The sequence below is a fragment of the Parus major genome, chromosome 1 (genome assembly GCF_001522545.3).
Source record: "Parus major isolate Abel chromosome 1, Parus_major1.1, whole genome shotgun sequence".
NCBI lineage: Eukaryota > Metazoa > Chordata > Aves > Passeriformes > Paridae > Parus > Parus major.
In genome coordinates, this window is record NC_031768.1 from 12,381,740 (window position 1) to 12,397,462 (window position 15,723).

Here is a 15,723-nt window from a genome sequence, read left to right on the forward strand (position 1 = left end):
CAGATCCCTGTGTCCCCTGCCCCTACTGTCCTGCCCCCCAGCCCAGCTGAGCCCCTGCCCTCCTCCTCCTCCAGGCCACGGCTGGGAGCATCACCCAAATCCTGGTGGTACTGAGCACCCTGCCATGAGTACTGGGCGTGGGTGACCAGAAAGAAAATGTTACACAAGAGCTCTTGCATAGCATGAGGAGCAGCAAACCCAGGAGATGGCTTGTTTTCTGGAGGAGATGGAGCAGAGGGGCCAGGAGTCACCTAGACTCAGCCAGGGAAATGTGCTCCTCTCTGAATCCAGCACTGATGGTTCTGGGCCTCTGCTGAAAGCCTCCTCATGCTCTTTGGGCTCTGCTGGCTGCCCAGGCAGAGCAGCACTGGCTCTGACAGCAGCAGCCAGGGGAAGACTTCCAGTAGTGCTGAGAAGGAGAGGGAGGAGGAAGAAAATGAACAGCAGGGCACTTTCAGCTGGACAGTGGAATGGATCTGCTGAGATGCTCCAACATCCATGCCAGAGAATGTGATCTCTCATGTGACAAACAACAGAAGTCAGATCCTGCTTCCTGCACAGTCTCTGCACGTCCTCCCAGTTGTAATGTTCTTCATGACAGGAGGCACAGGAAAGATCCACCTTTTGTAAATACATTAATGACTGTTTTGGTTTTAAAAATCCTGTATCTGTGAGTGTTTAGAACAGACTTTCTTGGGAAATGTCACCCCTTGGCTCCATCTCCCCCCTGTAACAAAGAGATGAATCTTGTGCTCAAATTTACATTGGCAATGGTTACACTGATGCTAAGATATTCAGCACCTCCTCCTTATGTTCTCTCTTATCCCCATTTTTCACAGAAAGTTATATTCCTGGAATGAGGATCTTTGTTGAAGTGAAAATGAGTTTTCACTTTCTTGACCTTTTTCTGCTTCATCATTATGAGTAACTGTTTAATTTTATAACGTGTGCAATACAAATTTAGAATTATTTGCAATTGCAAAATCCAAAAGTTTTGCAATCCTTGGAAATGATCAAGAGCCTCTTCACTCATGCTCAGATTTCCATCCAGGTGAGCAGAACCTTCCCTTGTCCATAGGACAGCTATAGCTATCACTTTTGTATCAAAGAAATGATGATGCAGCATCTCTACATAAGCAAAAAAAACAGTAAAGATTTGCCTCAGAAAAAAACTCATTTCTTCAGAGCGCAGGAATGGTATCTTTTACAGCTGAGAAGTTTCAGTACAGTGCTCCTGCAAGTGCAGGGAGAATGGCCCAGCCCCAGGAGCTGCAGGGCTGCAGCCAGGTCACCAGGCTGTTCTCACTGCCCCACTGTCCCTCCTGTCACTGTCCTTTCGGCAGCTGCTGGTTGCCATCCCCAGAAGCAGCCAAAGCCTCCCTGCTCCATCCCAAGGACCCAGCAGCAGGCTGAAGGAGAGAGCATCCCCTGGGCTTGGGCCAGCCTGCTGGCCTCCTGTTGAACTAGGCTGGTTAAGAAATAATGAATAGCAAGGTTAAAAAAAAAATTAAACCAGCTTTAAATAGTGTGTCCCGTTTTTGTAGAATCTCTCCAAGCTAAAGAAGAAAAAGATGCTTGATAGGCAGTGCAGTCTGTTCATAAGGAACTTCTAACCACAAATTTTCTATTAGGATAAGTGACCTTTGCTTTCCTGGTGATCCTGAACTGGGTTTGGAGACCTATCTAGTCAAGCATTATTTTTCTGCCTGGTTTAAGTAGCCAAGGATGATTACCATCCTGCTGCTATTTACCTAACTTTTTTGAGGTTGTACTTCTATGTCAAAGGTTATGTCAGCTTATTTCTTCTGGTGACTGCTTTTATTGAGAACTATGTCTCATGACATTAAGTGAAAAGCCATGCAGTAGCAGGAACATCAGCAATTGCATAGAGTATTAACTTCTAATATGGCATTGAGCAGCTTTTATGAAATACAGGCAGCTGATACCAGAGTGTTAATTATTCTTGTTTCAGATGAAATTAAAGCTAACAAAGTAACAATGTCATTTTGGAGCTGTAACAAGTAGCATGAAAAGATCATTCATTCCTAAAAGATAACAAATAAAGTGAACAAGTGCAGCAAGCAAACAGAACTGTTGTAGGAAAGCTATTCAACCAATTTTCTTTAAAACTCACCTTTCATCTACTCCCACTTAGATTTTTTTTTTAGTCAAGCATCTATGTGCTATTCTGATTTTCTGTACATTCTCCATTCCTGTTGCCTCAAGTTCATCATTACTAAAGTAACCTCTCTGTAGAAAATGTGCTTTTGTAGGATTATAACATAGATTCTATAGTATTCAAGTATAAAATAGCCTTGCATCTCACAGGATCAGGAGTCACTGAAATATTCTGTGAACATGGAAGAGACCTAAAAGAGGGAGAAAGAAAAGAAAATAGAACGGCACCTGAAAAATTTTACAGAAAAAAGCTTTTTCAGATTATTAAAATCCAGAAAATATTAACTAGAAGGAAAGTTTATTGCAGAAAAATAGTAGACTACTTTACTTAATAATATCTAAGATTTAGTAATTCCTTTGGTTTTCATTACATGCTACTAAATTAATTGAAAATTAACATGAATCTGGCATGCATAACATGATTTAAAATACTCTGCTGTAACTAAGCATTTTTGAATATGCCTTGTTGAATGCTAATTTTCAGAAACTATTCATTTGTGATTCCAACAAAAATATATTGAATCCTGAATGTACTCTTATCATGAAGTATTTTGTTATTTTCCCCATTGGCAGCTTTCGGTATTCAAACCAAAAGAAAATATTTTTTCTAAGTTGTAAAAATTTGGGGAAAAGTTTGTTTCCCCAAAAAGATTTTTCCTCAGTTTTGGTGTAACTGAAATATAGTTCCTTGTTCTGAGTGATTATAGACTACAAAACTACAACAAAGCTGCATATCATGACAATGTATAAACATAGGGAATAAAAAACATTACTCTTTGATTTTAAAAAGCAAACAGAGTACTGCAGACACAGCTATGTACTGCATCATCTGCAATATATTACTTTTTCTTCCAGTCTTATTCTTCTGTAAGTAGGTACCATGAGTATTTCAGGAGTTTCTTATATTAAGTGATTGTGGTTTACTGACTGCCTTTTTAAGAGTTACATTTTGAAAACTGGGATTTGCAGCTTTAAAGCAGATGCCTGTTATCTTTACACAGGTGACAAGGAGAAGAATATGTCTAGGTCATTTGATTCAGTGAATTTGGGCAGTATCCTTAATTATAACTTATCATAGGATTGAGAGGACCTTCTTACAAGAGCAGATGGTGATAAGGGTGAATGGCTTAAAACTGAAAGAGGGCAGATTTGGGGAGAAATTCTTGTCTTTAGGGGTGGTGAGGCACAAGAACAGGTTGCTCATGGAATCTGTGGATGCCCCACCCCTGGAAATGTTCAAGCCAGGATGGGTGAAGCTCTGAACAACCCAGTCTAGGCAAAGTTGTCCCTGCCCGTGGCAGGGGTTTGGAACTAAATGGTCTTTAAGGTTCCTTCTAACTCAAATATTTCTATGATTCTGTTATATATGCATATGAATTTTAAAAATCTTTCTCTGTTGGGAAGCATTTAATAGTCTTCAAGAACTAATTCTACAGTAAAATATTATACAATATACTATAGAGTAGTCAGTGAAATAGCAAATTTAGCTATGAATGATGACATAGCAAATTTAGCTACAAATGATGATGGAATCTGGCACCACAGGACAAAATCCCTGGGAGGAAAAAAAAAAAAAAAAGAAAAGAAAATTCCATCTTTAGGAGACCTTTTATGGTATATAGTATACCACATAGTAAGTTCATGTTAATGTTACTGCTATGAATTTATATTTTTAGTCAGTGCTAAAATGCTGCATGGAGGTTTAAAACATCAATAAGAAATAAAATGGTTTGTGGAGGACATTTACAGCTCACTTTAAGATCCGATCCAAATAAATTTTTTTCCATAAGATATATTTTCCTGGAGCAAGTGTTCCAGTCTCTTGCTATTGATTTTTAGCCTTACATTCTTTTACTTTATGGTATTTTTATTGAAAAGTTTGGTTTGACAATCCAAACATATAATATTTTATTCATTAATAACCATAACAGGGAATGTAAAAAATCTTGATGCAACAGTTTAATTTTAAGATATTTTGGCTATGTATTATCTAACTACAGTATGTCTTTTGGGGTTGAATTTGCTCATGTAATACAAAGCAGGGTCTGCCTTGAAAATTAGGGCAAGGAATTCACAACAATTTTAAACTTTGTTTGACTTTTAATGATTGGTGCATCAGATTCTTAGGTACTTTACCCCAATCCCAATGAATGCATCAGTGGAGGGAACTTGGTTTGCAGCCAAGTTTTCTCCACCATGAATCATGAATGTGTAGAAATGGATTGGAAGTGCTTAACAAAGGAAAGTCCAAGAAGGCCATAAGACCTTATCAATGTCTTTGATATATGAGTTTTACAACAATTTGGAGGGGAAGAGAGGAAGTCAATTTAGCTATTGCAGGTTATCAAAAATGACTTAATGTAACTTCAAGAGTAGTAAGGACAGTTCTCATCAGATTTGTTCGGCTTTGTTTTTAGTCAGTCCTAATTTCTAATAGATTCAAGGAGATAAACTGTACTAGAAGTCTCAGATAACATTTCTCTCTGTTCTTCTTTCTTGCATGCACATTTTAATGTAGCCAAGGTTATAGTAAGTAGTAGTAATAATAATAAATTGTGGAATTAAACTTTTTTTAAAAAATCCTTTTCAATGGCTTCAAAATTTAAAGGTACACTCTTTTAGCCTCAATACAGTTAATCTCCTCTCAGAAGACTTTTTCTTCTTTATTTTTTTTTAATTATAATGATCAGTTCAACTTTTCTTGCCCTGTGTATCTCTTTAAAAAGGAAAACAACCATTCCTTTGTATGTGTTTTCAGAAATTATAAAATACAAGTGTTTGCAATCACTATATATTCTGATAAAATTACACATAATTTCTGTATGCTTTTAGAGTATCTTAAAATTCTCTTCTTGTATCCTTCCATATTTTGAAGTAAATGCAGTAAGTCCCTTGCATCATCTCCATGAGTACAAGGACAACTGCTCTGCTGATAAAAGTGAAATGCTCACCATGTCCCAAGCGAGTGTCCATTTGACTCTCAAGCAACGTGTCAAGTCTGCTTCAGAGGCAGGAAGTTTTCCACAAAGAAACCTTGGGCTTTGGGATGAGGATAAGGTGTAATTCCCGAGATGGCAACTCAGACAGCCCAGCCATAAGAGCAAATACAAGAGTTTATGACTCAGAGGTACCATAGAATATTCAGGAACAGAACAAACTCAGCACAAACAAAAATTAGATTAATTCAAATCTGGCTTGTGCTAAAAAAAAAGGGTTCTTGCTCTTAATTTTGGTCATATCCTCTGTCATCTTTCTGTCTCATGGCTGCATGCAGTTTAGAACAATTTTTAGCCCATAAGGGTAATGTCATTGGTGTTACAAATCGGTCATGAATCACAGTGGCATTATACCTTCTTCTAGAGACGTGAACTCAAGCTTTAAATTTTACTGCCAGGGATCAATAGGATATGCAGTGCCATGAATTTGTACTTAATGAGCTTCCAATATCCTTTATTTTCTCCTCGTGCATGCATTAGGGAATCATTATACTTCCCAAACCGTTGACCCAGAATTGCATACGGAGAAAGCATCCCAACCTCAAAAACTCTAGAGACCCTTTACAAGCAGTGTACTATGGAGGAAACCAGTGTGAACTCTGTGTTGACTGTACAAGAGGATCCAGTAAACATGTGTACAAGCTGTGCACTACCTGGGTTGCTATTGTTTCCATGCTGGTTAAAATGGCTGATTTTACCTTGTCATTGCTGTCTAGTTATTCAAGGTTCCACTTCTAAAATTGGCATTACTTTCTTCATAAAACAGTCAGTTGATAAGCTAGGGAAAAATTGTCACAATTCTTCTCTCTAACTAATTAGAATTTTTTGAATAATTAAAATTTTAATTAGAGCAGTCTCAGGTGCTTCAATGCCTCTTTGAGGGGAGGGGGAAGAGAGAGCAATTAAAAATATGTTTCTTATAGTTAAAAATTAAGGAAGTGGGTTTGAGGAAAAGAAACTTCAAAGTGTACAACCTAGCCCAAAGACCCAGTTCTGATTTGTCAAATTAAAATTAGCAGAGAACAAGTTACATTTACATTTAACACTCTTTGGGGGCCACATTTCCAAGTGTGCCTCTGCAGTGAGAAAGCACCAGTGGTATTCCTATCAGGGCTGAGCACTGCTCTTTACCCATCCATCTCTCTGGAAATGCTTTCTTTTTGTGAAAGAAAGCTTTAAAATATATTTGCAGTAATACAACCTACACATATTTTTTATGTCTGCAGTTGCCTTTTTTAATATATTACCAGTCCTCCAGGGCAATCCTTCCACAAGATATTGCAGTCAAATCCAATGCTGTATCTATAATATCACTGCCTCTTTCACAGATATTCTAGGTTCTCCTGTGCCCCTTCCATTACTGCTCAGCCTTAAAGCTGCTTCAACACCAGAATGAATCTACCCTTATATTACTAGACAAAACTGCTGCTATTCTTTCCATTATTTGAACAGCTATTGAGCTGCACAAATGTCATTAACTATGGTTCAACCAATAAATCATGAACTTGAAAATATTAAGCACTGCTAAATATACTCTGGTACATTTGAAGGTACTGTTTCAGTAGTTATGCCTTATTGAGCCTGAGAGCACCTTTTTATTGTTGCCTTGAATTTCTAGAAAATCCATAATCTCCTAATCTCCCCAGTCAATCCAAGGCTCTTCTTCATTTGAGATTTATTTCTAGAAAATCTTCAGACCTGAGTTCAGCTATGTGAGAATCAGTGTTTATTTAATTTTGTTTTCCGCTGGCTGTTTTAAAACCTAAACTTTCAATTTCTTAAGCACATTCACAAATACTTAACTAGTTATTTAGAAAGCTAAGCCCCCAGTCTGCTGCTGAAAGGTGACCTTTCCCACATCAGTCCAAATTGTCCACTCTGGTCCATCAGATCCCTGCCTCAGATGACTAAAATTTTAACAAAAGCAGACAAATATGACATAAACCCTTGAAAGGATTATTCTTGACCTTAATCTAAATCTGAGAATCTTTATTTAATATTAGCACCACTCTTAATCCTTTGCTATTTTCCCTGTATTTTTCACTCAGTGTATTCATTAGAGATGTTTGGTTTAGATGTTTCAGAAGCATCGGTGAATATGATATGCCATTTTTAAAGACCAAATTTAGATCTTCTCTTGGGAAAATTCTTACTAAAGGATGCATGAATAAGATGATTAATACAAAAATGGGGGTGTTCTCTTTTACACATCAGATAAATTTGAAAAATAAATAAATAAATAAATAAAATAAATACCCACACCAATTAAGATCAGAAGCAATCTCTATAGCTGTTAGTTCTTACTTCAGTCTTCTGATTTGGGGGAATATTACAGAAGTAGCTAATGCTACCCACACAGAAACTTATTTGTACAGACCTGTGGCTGTGTAAATAAACGTGGTGATGGGTATGGGCACAGATTCAGGCAGCCTTAGGCTGCTGCTGCCATTAGAACACCCAACTTTACTCAGCCTTCCTCATGTCTCTTTTCAACTGGCATCAAGTCCACCAGCCAGCTGAGGAGTCAAGCTAACAAATTCAGTTCTCCTGGTTGGTGTTTCAGGAATGTCCTGTGCTTTAGAGTAATTTCTTTGAGTGGGAAGTTTGCATGACTAAAGACAGAGAGGGAGAGCTCTCCACTCGCAGTCTGACCGCTCTGCTCAGCTCTGTCCTGCCACAGATCCCTTCTCCACCACCACAGCAAAAGTGAATATTGCTCTCATCAGTCAAGAAACCAAAAGGCATTTTGTTCCTCCTATTTTGTTTCTTTAACAGCAAAACCTGGGACAGGTAATTTGAGTTTTCTCCAGACTTTTAAGATGCTCTGTGTATCTTATGTTTGTTAAATTGTCTTTCTCCACAGAATAATTTGATATAGAAGGTCAGCAGTGACATTATCAATCAAGTTTTCTTAATGTGATCTCAGGTTGGGATTACAAACCCTTGAACAAACTCAGCATTCTCCTACGAGGACACACAATGATCACTGACTTGAAGACCTCACTGGCAACTAATTTTTTAGGCATAGTTTCATTTAAAAGCCAAAACATTAATTGCTATTCAAACACTAATATTTTGTATCTAGTTTATAAAAAGTTTCTTTGTATTGTTAGACCATTTCTCAAGCTTCATAGCAAATAAATTTTTTCCCAAGCCAAATAAGCATGAAATGAGATGACAGTAAATGTTCAGACTTATATTTAAGTCTAAGTTGACATTTAAGTATTCTCCAATTATGCTGCTGAAAGGGCAAGGACAGAAATGTATTCAACATCAAATATAAGTTTTGATTTGCCAGACACCATAAATCATATCAACTATGAACAATTCATTTGTCCTCAACAACTGATCATATCAAAATACCTGTTTCTTTTGTGTAAAGCATTTTTAAAGTACTGAGCAATCAATGTATTTAATATTTGAATTGAAATTTGCTTTACACAGACACCCACATCCAGTGCATTAAAACAGCTGCTTTCATGATCTGCCATCTGTCCTTTAGGTCTGGGTGTCATAATGATGTAGCACTATAAGAACTGCAATATAGTAATACCCTTCTGTTCTGCTTCTCATGTAAAGAAAATTTCATCTCTCTTTCTCTGTTATGAATAAGCTGATCTTGGTTGTATGGCATTCTTCTACCAGTCATAAAATGAGAATTCTGAACCATTAGCAAATTTTTGATGTAAATCAATGGTCACAAGAGAATTAAGTAGGAGGCAGAAGAAGAACATAATAATGGAACAATCAGTTTATCAGAAAACTCACTTCTCAAAACCAGGTAACTTTTATCAAAGCACTTCCTAATTCAACTGTCAAGAGTCAACATTTATCAAAGGATACAGAAAAAGCTTTGAAATTGCTGTATGTGATAATTAATACATATTTGAGATGGAGAGGGATTATTACTAGGTATTATTCATTTAGGAAGGGCAGTTGTACTGAACATTTCCAGAGTGACTAAATATCTTTAAGATGTGAATGTGTCTTTTTTTCCTTTTGGATTGTACCAAGAACAGAATAGAATTTGTTTTTCTGACCCTTATGATAGATGATTGTACAGGGACCATGGACAAATCCTGAGGCATATTTTTCATATAAAAATTTTCCCAAATGAGAACAAATTAGGGGAATTATTTTGCTAGACTTAAAATTTTTAAGTCATAATTTCCTTATATCATATGGCCTTAGATAACTTGGATAAAAAGGAAAATAAAATAACTGCAAGTTCAGAGTTGCAAATTGTATACGATAATGATTTATAGCACCAAATTATACAAAGTATTGAAAATCATAGTGATTGGGAAATCTATCTTTGGGCCTCCCAAAATTAGCTTTAAATATCTTACCTCAGCTACATGGAGTCTTCACTATAAGCAAAAAGAAATAGTCCAATCAAGAGTCAAAATCCACTCATATTTATGGATCTGAATACACTTAAGGTCATTTTTCCTGAATTATAGATCTTCTATAATTTATAGTGGTTTTTGTATAATTTTTTTTCTTGTAGATTAAGTATTTCAGCATTATAGAGGTCAGTGAAGTATTTAAATAAAGGACAATGCATATTGATTACAAACTAAGCCACACTTGTGCACTTCTCAAATACCAAGAGCTCAGCATGTGCAATTTTGTGTTTTCAGAGTTCTCGGCCACCCCTGTATTTGTCAATCAATAGATGCAGAATCACATCAATCACATCATCTACCTGGACTTCTGATCAAGGTGAAAGATGTCCAAGCCCCTAGCAGGTGTTTGGACCATAGGACCTTTAGAGGTCCCTTCCACACAAAGCATTCTGTAATTCTGTGATTCTGCCAGGTCATTAATACGTGCCCTGCTCTTCTTGTCTCATTCTGTCCCACTCCCCTCAATCCCCTCATCCAGATCATTGATAAAGATGCTAGACAGGACTGACCCCAGTGCTGAGCCCTGGGGAACACCACTGGTGACCAGTCAGCAGCTGGATTAACCCCATTCCCCACCACTCTCTAGGCCCAGCCACCCAGACAGGCTTTTACCACGTGAAGAGTGCACTTGTCCAAGCCACCAGCAGCCAATATCTGCAGGAGGATGCTGCAGGAAACATTGTCAAAGCTTTACTAAAGGCACACCCACACCCTGTCCCTCATCCACTCAGTCGGTCATCTCCTAGTAAATCAGATTACTCAAGCAGAAACTTTCATCAGTTTCACCTAGCTTCTTCATCCACCTCCTTTGTCACTGTTTGCTGTGACATCCAACACAGGATGAAGACTCTTCTTAGCCATCCTTTTGTTTCTGTAATATTTCTAGAAATATTTTTATTGTCTTTGTATCACTAGTCAGATTAATTTCTATTTGGACTTTGGCCCCACTATTTTTCTCCATGCATAAGCCCATGATACTATTTTTGTCCTCCTGCATGCTCCTTCTTTCAAAAGTCTTATGCTCTCCTTTTATTCCTGAGTTAGTCAAAACTTTCTGAACAGCTGGGCCAGCCTTCCCCTGCATCTTGTCTTCCAGCCTGTGGGGATAGCCTGCTCCTGAGCCTTGGAGAATATCCAGCCTTCCTGGACTCATCTTTCCTCTGAGACTGCTCAGAGATGTTGGATCTCAAATAATGAAGATGAGAACATAAAATATACTTACCAGTCGAAGTAGGAAGTGGAACAAATTTAAATAAATACAATGAAACTGATCAAGTATATTTGCAATACACATTACAAACAAAAACAATGTACCAGTAAACAATATAAAATATCTTATTCATGAGACATTAATAGCAAGCTAACATCACATTAATTACATTTTAATCAAGCTTGTTTGGAATAATGGATGTAAAATGCCATAATGCAGTGTAGTGCAGATTGGATTGGCTCTGTCTTCTTTGTCCAGAATACCAAAGGGAAGAATAATTATTCTGCTGCAGCATGCCAGCTTCTATTTATGGACTGTCATTTTATTTTTCTAGCAGTTCATCTAAAGATGTGTCATATGAGACCCTCCCAGATGCATACTCACTCTTTCAAAAAACGTGTTGTCTCTTACACAACATCGTTTCAAAAGATGGGGAGTGGTCCTAAGCAACATAACACAACATAACATAACATAACATAACATAACATAACATAACATAACATAACATAACATAACATAACATAACATAACATAACATAACATAACGTAACGTAACGTAACGTAACATAACATAACATAACATAACATAACATAACATATAAAAAAATGTTATTTGATTTAAACATTTTTACCTAAACTGGCACTAAAGCCCAGTGCTCACATACAAAGATTTTGTTGTTGTTGACTTCAGTGTGCACTTAATCAGCCCTTTTAAAATTCTAAATTAGAACTGCATGCTTCATAAGCAATGTATTTAATGTACTAAGAATGAAACACTGTAGTTATTATTAAATTGCAGGTGGGCTCTTGCAAAAAGATCTTTGCTGTAAAATACTACAGCCAAATGATATAGTGTAGCATGCAGGCCATATATATTATATAGGAAGTTATTCAAAACACACCATTAAAATAAACTTACAGATTTCTTTTGCACATTAATTCTTAAGAGACAGCAAGAGACACCCAGTACTTTAACCCCTCCTGTGTCTTTTTCAAGACTGCAGTTACCTGCATTAAGATCTGACTTTGTAGAAATAACTAGAGCGTTCCTTTTACATTTTTTGTATTTTTGGTCATTTGCACACTCAATAACTTTTAAAATAACTTTAAATATTTCATAAAATGTATTCTTTTGTCACAAGGTCTCAATGTAAATAGAAATGTTATTTAAGTCTTCATTACATGTATCAAAATACTTTGTTTTAGGAACAAGCCTTAAATGAAAACAAAGGAGGGGTGGGGCACTCCTAGCTCCATTGAAATAAGCCTTAAAAAAAAAAAACAAAAACCAAAACAAGGGATGGAGACATCATAGAATTATAAAGGTTGGAAAAGACCTCCAAGATTATTGAGTCCAACCTTTGGCCAAACACCTTCACAACAACTAAACCATAGCACTGAGTGCCATGTCCAGTCATTTCTTGAGCACTTCCAGGAACAGTAGCTCTACCACTTCCCAGGGTGGCCCACTGCAATGCCCACCACCCTTTCAGGGAAGTTCTTTCTGATGTCCAGCCTGAGCTGGACATCCCATGGTGTATCTTGAGGTTATTTCCTTTTGTCATGTTACCGTTTCTGGGAAGAAGAGGCCAATTTCTTCCTTGCTGCTATTGCCTGGATTAAAGAGACAAAACTTGCAAAAGTGTTAAAGTGGTAAGATAAATAGCAAATTTTTAATGAAAGCTTTCAGGTGCACAAATGTGTCTCTGCACATGCATGATAAAGGATTTTTTTAGGGCAATTAATTAGTATATCTGGCAGGTATAGCCAGATATCAGTTGCCCCAGTAATCCACTGTTGGTTCTGCCCCTTGGAGTTGGTCCAGGGTCTTCTTTGCTCCATTTCTTGTTACGTCTCTTAAGTTCTGGGGGAAAACAGACATTTTTGTTAGGAATTCTCTTCTTAAGAATAAGACTATACAGAATTTCAAGAATGTGTTAGTAAAGGTTAGCTTATTGTGAGAAACGGCAGGAAAAGCACTAGAAACCACACAGTTATATTTTAAAAATCTACAAGGCTACAAATATATGAAAAATATATAAAGAACTAAAAAAAAAAAAAAAAAAGTTTAGGCATCACTACCACCACCTTTCAATTAGTTGTAGAGGACAATGAGGTCTTCCTTGAGACTTCTTACTCCAGGCTTAACACTCCCAGCTCCCTCAGCTGCTACTCATAGTGAGAAGTGTCTGATCTGAAGTATCTTTGGTAATATATTTCTTTTATTTACCTTGTTTTTCTAAACTGGAAGCTCGTTATCTTGCATGCTTTGTCCTAAAATATATGGCATTGCTGACTAACTTCCTGGCACTCCTCTCCACACTTTAACTGACCATTGTTCCCTCTGGGAATGCATTCCCATCAGGAACCAGCTGTCGTCTGTGACAGGAAATGTGTACATCTGCAGGGCATGGCCTTTTCATTTCCATTGGGTTCTGAAATACATATTTTGAAGGACTGAATTCCCTGTCCAAAAATCCTCTCCATTTCTCAGCAAAGTAATATACTCAACAGTCTCCATTTCCCTATCCCATGGCTCACTGTTGGCATACACATTAAAATAAAATTATGTTTCATACTGCTCTGTGTTCTAGCCGTCATTTCTGTTTACTCTCTGACACACACACACATAGAAGGAGCTTTGTTCACAAAAGTAAGCAGGATTCACAACTCAGTCTTCTTATTCTTGACTTTCTAAAGCATTTAATATTTGGCCTTTTGCAACCTGAGTAAATGCCTTTAAGCAGCTTCATTGAAGCTTGGTCTTTCCTCTTTCACTCATAACTACTGTATGAGTAGGTCTGGTGTGGAATGAGGGAAGAGAGTTCTTTGAACAGGAAGGTTCACTGGGGAGACAGGAAAGGAGGAGGCATAGTCCAGGCCAACAGATCCCAAAACAAGGAGCCAGAACAGAGATGAACTTCAAAACCCCTTTCCCCACCTTCCCAAGGCAAGAAGGTTGGCTTTTGTTTTTACTCTGCATTCAGTAAATATGTCTTTCTCTGCCAGGTAATCTCCAGCCACTCTGGTCTTTGATTATTTCTAAAAAAATCAGAACAAAGATAAAAAAGACCTTGCCACAAGGTTGAAGTAAAATATATTGATGCAATGAAACTGAATAGAGGTAGTGTAATTTCTGATGTCTATAAAACTCTAATTCAGGGTATTTTTCTGTAACATAGACTATACAGGATAATTATAGGGAAAATTGGGTAGAGTCTAACAAGAAGGCAGAAAAAACAGAACTCAAAATAATAGGAAAGTTGTTAACAACAAATATTTGTCAGGAAAAAAAAATCCTACAGGATACAAGCATTAGTTATCTTAACCCCTGCACATAACTATTTTATCTTCCTTATGAGATGGCAGCATATGCCTCAAACACCTGTGATCAGAGAGAGGCACCTGAAATTAAAGGAAAAAAAAAAAAGAAAAAGAAAAAAAAATTAGAAAGATTGGAGGGAGCTTTTTATTAAAAAATCCTTGATTACAGAAAGGCTAAACAATGAAAGAACAAAATATATTAGGTTTTTATGTTTGTTTATGTAAGATTAATCTTCTCAGAAACATAGAGATTTTCCTTTATATGAAAGAAATGAGGAATTCAAAAGGCTTTGGGAGATGGGAATTGGAAGTGGTACTGCCTTCAGGAAACACAAAGTAGAGGAAAACTAGAGCTCTTACTCAGTCTTTGCTTGTTAATCAGCTCCCAATAGCACATTTCTACATTTCTTAATCAGAGATATTGCTGCTTCTTTCAACTCAGATAAATTTTATAAAAACCCTAAAATTCTGCTTGAAAATGGAATACAATATGCAAGATTAAAATAGAGAAAGAACAATTCAGACATATTGCTTCAGCTATAAATTTGTGTTCTTGATATTTGTACTATTGCACAGCTCATGATTAGCCTTAAAATTGGTGCTTGAGGGATCTCACAAGCAATTATTCTTTGAATAATTTCAAAAGAAAAAGTGAATAAATATTCGGGAAAAATGTGTCTTGCTACCCTTTAGCTCAGCATCATTCATGCCATCAAAAATTGCAGTAAGCCATCTTATTAGAAGGGGAAGATTATAGATTTTTCCACACAGGAAAAAAATTGGTAAAAGTTTTTAGATCACAATTTGTGCATGATTGTCATTAGAGCATGATTTATTCAAGTTTAAGAGGCTTTTAAAAAGTTTTTATATTGAAGTAGATGCTATAGCTGGATTAGTAGATTGTATATTCTTGTTAGATTTTAAAAGTTTATTGCCAGAAATTGTAGTTTTTCCTCTATGTCCCAAGAGCTGCTGTATTTGCCTATTTATTTATGTGAATGGAAGATCACAGAATGGTTTGGGTTGGAAAGGACTTTAAATATTATCTCATACCAAATCCCCTGCCATGGGGAGGACAGGTTCTCGGAGCTCCATCCAGTGTGACCTTGAACACCTCCAGGGACATGGCATCCCCCACTTCTCCAGGCAACCTGTGTCAGTGTCTTACCAACTACACTGCAAAGAACTAACTTCCTCTGAATATCTAATATAAACCTACTCTCTGTCAGGTTTAATTCACTCCCCTTGTCCTGTGACTACATTTCTTTTAAAATGTTCCTCTATATCCTTTTTTTTGTAGTTTCCTCTCAAATCCTATGTGGCTGCAATTAGGTCACCTTAGATTTTTCACTTTTCAGGCTTCATTCTCTCAGCCTATCCTCATACAAGAGGTCTAAATATCTTGGTAGCCCTTCTCTGGGCTTGCTCCAACATGTTGATGTCTTTTTTGTGCTGAGGATCTCAGAGCTGAATGAAATACCCTAGATGGAGTCTCAGCTGAGGAACTCAGCGTGCTAATCCTGGCACGATTCCAGGTACCCAAACCACTCTGTCCTTCCTCTCCACAACTGGACAGAGGAGAGAAAACATAACAAACTATTCATGA